Source organism: Mchenga conophoros, linkage group LG12 (assembly GCF_057382185.1).
Source record: "Mchenga conophoros isolate Kocher_MC1m ecotype Shallow Benthic linkage group LG12, M_conophoros_male_GT1.1, whole genome shotgun sequence".
Taxonomy (NCBI): Eukaryota; Metazoa; Chordata; class Actinopteri; order Cichliformes; family Cichlidae; genus Mchenga; species Mchenga conophoros.
This window is the reverse complement of record NC_140537.1, coordinates 33,338,948-33,344,949: the sequence shown is the minus strand read 5'-3', so window position 1 is coordinate 33,344,949 and position 6,002 is coordinate 33,338,948. Positions and strand designations below refer to the sequence as shown.

Here is a 6,002-nt window from a genome sequence, read left to right as displayed (position 1 = left end):
GTTTTATAAGGTGGAAAATAAAGTGTAAAAACACCTCTGCTGCCATGTGTTTGCTTCTCATTTGTGTTATTTTAGAACTTTATGATCTTACCAGCTTTAAGCAGTTCTTGCCAAAGTGAGTAAAGTGCTCATTCATCTTTTTTTAATGTTTATTTATAAGATTTTAAGTTCGAAGTTACATAAAATCACACCAGACAAAGGACACAAGATTCAAAAACAATAACATTCAAGCACAGAAAAAAACAAACAGGAAAACAGGAAAGAAAAGAAAAAATACACCGATTAGCCAGTACAAATCAAAAGTTCAAAGAAATACCAGTGTCCAAAGAAGATGATCTTCTGTGTGAGGTCTATATAGCGCTTTACTAGTCCCTAAGGACCCCAAAGCGCTTTACACATCCAGTCATCCACCCATTCACACACTGGTGATGGCAAGCTACATTGTAGCCACAGCTGCCCTGGGGCGCACTGACAGAGGCGAGGCTGCCGGACACTGGCGCCACCGGGCCCTCTGACCACCACCAGTAGGCAACAGGTGAAGTGTCTTTCCCAAGGACACAACGACCGAGACTGTTCAAGCCGGGGCTTGAACCGGCAACCTTCCGATTACAAGGCGAACTCCCAACTCTTGAGCCATGTTAGACAGGGCAACAGAGAGTTCACCAAGTCCAGAAGATGTGGGGAACAAGACCAGGAAGGAATCAGGGTCTGGCAGAAGTGCAGTTTCACACAAAGTGCAGTCAAATGGGTTAAAGTTTATGTTGAATCCCCATTAATATGATTGAGAGAGGGCCCCAGATTTCAACAAACTTAAAATGAGTGTCAGCCAGACAATAATGAACCTCTTCAATATACAAACGTGCAACCATCTCACGTAGCCAAACCCTAAACAGTGGAGGAGATGGTGATTTCCAGGCTCTAAGAATAAGTCTTTTAAGTGCTCATTCATCTTGAGGATTATCTTACCTTCTCTCTCTCTTCATGATGAATTCTGCTTGTTCAGGTGGCTTTTCCATCCAGGCAGACTGTGTCACTGAGCATAGCACAACCTGCAGTAAGTATCTGGAAGACAAATAGAGCTCCCAAAAAATGCCTCATATTTTTTTCCATATCCAAAGAGCTGCTGGAACAGACACAAACTCTGCAATACGAATCTGGATCAACACAGTACCGCGCTGGGACCTTTATGCTTCGTTTCCTGTTTCCCTGGTTGCAGAGGTCATCCGGCTAGGTGTTTCTTTTTAAAGTTAAAATGTCACACTGCCAGTAAATTGACCTTTTTTCATGGCAGCAGAGTTTCCCTTGAATGTGAAAATGTTCCTTAAATGCTCTTTGCATGCGTCAACAGTGGATATCTAGGCTAAAGAGTATTTTCTTACATTTGTGTAACTAGTAAGTACATTGTTGCAAAACTGTTGGGTGGCTGTTACTTTTGTTTGTTTTTCCACAAAAATGTCTATGGTGATTTTTTTGAGAATATTTAGTGATGTCCAGCTATAGTGAAACTTGCTTAATACTTCAATATATCCACCCAAACCCAAAAGAATGAATGCATTTCACAACGCTTACTCCTGAAGGTTAATAAACAGATATTTCTTCTTGATGGAGTCCTTTACACGGGTAGATAGGTACGAAGTTATTTATGTGTAGTGAGTGAGGTCAGATTCCAGTCGGGCCCAGTTTCCTCTCTTGTGTTGCCACTGTGCTTTTGTGTAGCTGTCAGTGGAAACTTTTTAGTCTCTTTGACATAAAAAGCATCCTAAAACAAAACATACACAATTGCATTTATTGTTAAACAAATATGAGAAAGTCAAAGTGCATAAAAAATGGCCATAAAAGAAAGGTTTACAGTTTCTATCTTTTATTGTTTTATAACCATTCAAACCTGACAATAATCCTGGACGTGCACAAAAACTTTCATACGTATTCGGACAGTGACAATGGTAAAAAGAGAGTGTGCGCTCTTTCAGCTTTAAGGTTTTACATTCCAGGACACAAACCCAGCTGGATCTCACAGGTCCTCAGATGAACCTTGGAATCACTTGGAATATTACACTGCCAAGTCAGCTCATGACGCTAAGCAGAAAGAAATGCAAAACACATGACTGAGGTTACAGGGCTCAGTTACAGTGTTTAATGTTAAAATTCTAAAATTCTCCTTTCTAATACTAACTGGAAGGTGACTGACTGTCCAAAACTCAGCAGAAAACTCTGCTGCAGGCTGCAATTAAGATAAAAAATACTTTATTCATTCCATATGTGAGAAATCCTTTTGTTATAGGGCCTGAAATGACATTATTACACCAGTAAAGGGATCTGCCTCTGTGTGGAGTTTGCATGTTCTGCTAGTGTTTGCACCTTTAATTAAAGTTTAACTAAAGCTTTTAGGATTTATTTATTTATTTATTTCCATGATTTCTTTTTTTTTTTAACTCCAACTACTCATTTGTACTATGCTTTTATTTCAGAGTGCAATGATATAATAAACTGCATAATTTCCAATAAAAAAAATGATGCGATGGCAGCTGCATCCATCTATACTGTAAACATTTTATTTCAGACTTTATGATGGTGATAATAATGACTGATATTTTTTCTCTCATATAACAGTGTTGACTAAACGAAGCTAATAAACCTATTGCACAATGCTTCAGATAACACCAAGGTTTAAAGACAGAAGTCACCCTGCAGGAACCGGGCGAGACAGTGTGGAGCAACACACAGTTAAATATTACTCTTCTGAGTCTGACTCATCAAGAATTTTTTTTCTGTAGGTTGTGGTCTCTTTTGAAATTAGGACTCAAGTTTTGATAACATGTTTTCATTTTTTTTATTACTTTACATTTACAATCTTGCTTCAGTGCCATGACTCCCAGTCGTTGTAGTGTTTATCACTTGAAAAAAATGATAAGCGTTCTTTGAAGGTGTTATTTTCACCACCGTCAATAAAAAACAGCCTGGCTTTGATCCTCCCGGTTTAAAAGCTGCATGAATGCTTTCTTTGCTGTAAAATCATTGATTTTATCCTAACAGCCTGCATGTGGATTGCTTACTTTATTGCACAAGTGTAACGAGTAAGGAGGAAATGCCAGAGCTCCACACTTCAGTGCTACCTTTAGGCGACTGTTGCTGTGATTTGATGCTGTATAAATAAAACTGAACTGAACAGAAAGTGAACTGCATTACCTCCAGAGACATCTGCTTCTTTTGTAACTATTTTTTTAAAACTAATTAGCCCTGAAATGGAAATTGAGCACTAAACGTCTGGGACACACTTAAACAAACAACGGAAGACTGGATAGATGTTGTTTGAAAGCTGTCACCCTTATAAACTTTCAGCTGTGACAAACCACAGCAAGTAAACAGGAAAGTTCCTCATGCCACAAGTGGACAAAACACTGCTGTAAAGTGGAAAAAGGCCTTAATCCAAGCTAAATCCAATTATGTACTCTTCTTCCATCAACCTTAAAATTATATGTTACACTGCTTGCCACCTTGACCAATACAGACCTTACTTTACTCTGGATGTGAAGTGCTTTATCTCACTCATCCACTCACAGAGCATGTGAGCCTGACATAGAAGGCCCTCAGAGAGGTGAATAATAAGAACAGTGTGTTGTGAGGAAAATCATGCGTACTTCTGAAGGGTGTGGACACATTTGACACATATTAAATCACTCTTTTTTATTGCTTGTAATGGGAACATTTATTGGTATTTTACTGGTATGCAGTAAATGCTATATGTGCAATTCTTGTGCAATTCTTCTTCTGACGAAATTGTATTCTTGTATTTTCCTACTCAGTTGTATATAGTATTTGTATTTCTATTTTATTCTATTGTATATATTATTCTATTCTATTTTATTCTATTGTATATAGTATTTTATTTTATTCTATTGTATTTTATTGCATTCCAGTGTTTTCTCATTTCTGCTACATATCTTTGCACTTTTGCTGTAACAAAACAAATTTCCCACCTGTGGGACTAATAAAGGTCATCTTATCTTATCTTATCTTATCTTAAATGTTATGAACCAAGTTGAGACTGTAGACCTGCTCCTCAGTTGGTCTAAGCCTGCAGGCAGTCAGGATATTACAAAAAATGCCAAAAATGAGTGCATCTGGTTATCTGGGACTGGTGTGCACATGTTTTAAAACAGTCGAACTGAGATAAAACATTGAGTGAATTAATTATAGGAATTTGGATTTTTAGGTTCTAGGTATCTATCAACGTTTACATCGCTGTATTTAAGATTATTTAAGATTTTGACAGTTTTACTGTTGATCAAAATGTTATTCATGCATAGTATTTTCCATTCGTGTTGCTATATAAACATATTTTAAAGCAATTAGAAAAAAACAGAAATAAAGTACAAAACCACCAATCAACTATACAAAGCCAATAATAACTGATCAAGCTTTGCATGACGCAGGGCTATATAGTATGTCCAGAACAGGATCGTCATTATGCTGTTAGATCACATGTATCGGTGTCTTTTGTCACCGCAGTTTTAGATAAAGTGGCTATTCAGGATTATATTTTTTCTCACCTGCTTCACAGTTACTGTAAAGGGAGAAGCTTCTTGAAAAACTAATATGAATTATTAGCACTCAAAACGTGCGGCTATCCTAAATGGGCGTTCTTAAAGTCAGCAAAGAGGCACAGAAAAGAAGACCAGACACCAGCGAGGGAGGACAGACGCAACAACATTGTCATCCCCTATGTAGCCGGTGTATCAGAGAAACTCAGGAGAGTTTTCTCCAAGCATGACATCCCAGTGTATTTCAGACCCAGCAACACGCTCAGACAGAAACTGGTTCACCCGAAAGACAAAACGCCAAAACACAAACTTAACAATGTGGTGTATGCTGTACAGTGCAGCGAGGAATGCTCAGACCTCTACATTGGAGAGACCAAACAGCCACTTCACAAGCGCATGACACAACACAGAAGAGCCACCTCCACAGGACAAGACTCAGCAGTCCATCTGCATCTTAAGGATAAAGGACACTCTTTCGGGGATGCCAATGTTCACATTTTGGACAGAGAGGACAGATGGTTTGAAAGAGGAGTGAAAGAAGCATCTATGTCCACTGTGAGCGACCATCTTTGAACAGAGGCGGGGGTTTACGACACCAACTCTCTGCCATCTATAATCCAGTTTTGAGATCCCTTCCCAGATGCCTTAACGCCCACTCACATCCTGGGCCATCTGACCTCAGGAAATCACATGATAAGGTGGGGCCAGGTTTCACAATGAACACACCCGAAACTCTGGCTGATTGGGACCCACGCCCAGTTTCACACCTTGGCTCAGGCGATTAGAGGATCATCAGGGGGTCCTTTTGTCCCTCTGTGGGGGGTTACTCCCACTAGGTGGATTTTGTGAATATGAACAATAATATTTGTCTTTATTTATTTAACCTTTTTATAAACCCAAAAAATATAGCAATATATTTCCGATCTTCTTGATTATATAGGGGAGATGGTCTGTGGTCCTAAAGGTAAGCCCTCTTCCTCTCAACTATGCAAGAGGTAGTGTTCCCAGATGGTCCGTGACTTCCCCCACAGTCAGCCATGGGATCCCAAAACTTCCAACAACAAATTCTTGTGAAAATCAGAAATAAATCGAGGTGCACACACATAGATTGACTTTATGAGTTGTATTTGTCTTTGCAAAGGGATAAAGCAACAATAACAATGTTATCGACCAGCTAGATAATTCGGTATTGTGTTGTGATCACACAATACATTCAGAAAACAGTGAGCAAAAGATCAGTCATATATCAACATGTGGTCTGTCTGAAAGATTGCATGGAATGAGAAAAAGTAAGATTTTAGTAAGATTAGGAATTTAAAAAATTGAATGACTGTGTCTAATCAGATCAAGTAGTTGGATGCCAAACCTCACAAAGCAGGAATAAACCAGCAAACATTTGTTTAACTAAACCAACGAATGGAAGGAATGCAGAGGAACTACTGAAGGATCTGGATTCGTGAC

The 6,002-nt window shown here is 38.8% G+C and overlaps 1 protein-coding gene across 2 annotated transcripts in view; it reads left to right on the top strand.

The window, feature by feature from the left end:
* Positions 1-34, top strand: part of LOC146563044 (uncharacterized) — a 2,664-nt gene extending 2,630 nt beyond the window's left edge. For both annotated transcript variants that reach the window (XM_085295396.1, XM_085295395.1), the window contains exon 5: positions 1-34. This exon is cut by the window's left edge and continues 929 nt beyond it. The gene's annotated coding sequence lies outside the window, so the exon portion shown is untranslated.
* The last annotated feature ends 5,968 nt before the right edge of the window (positions 35-6,002 follow it).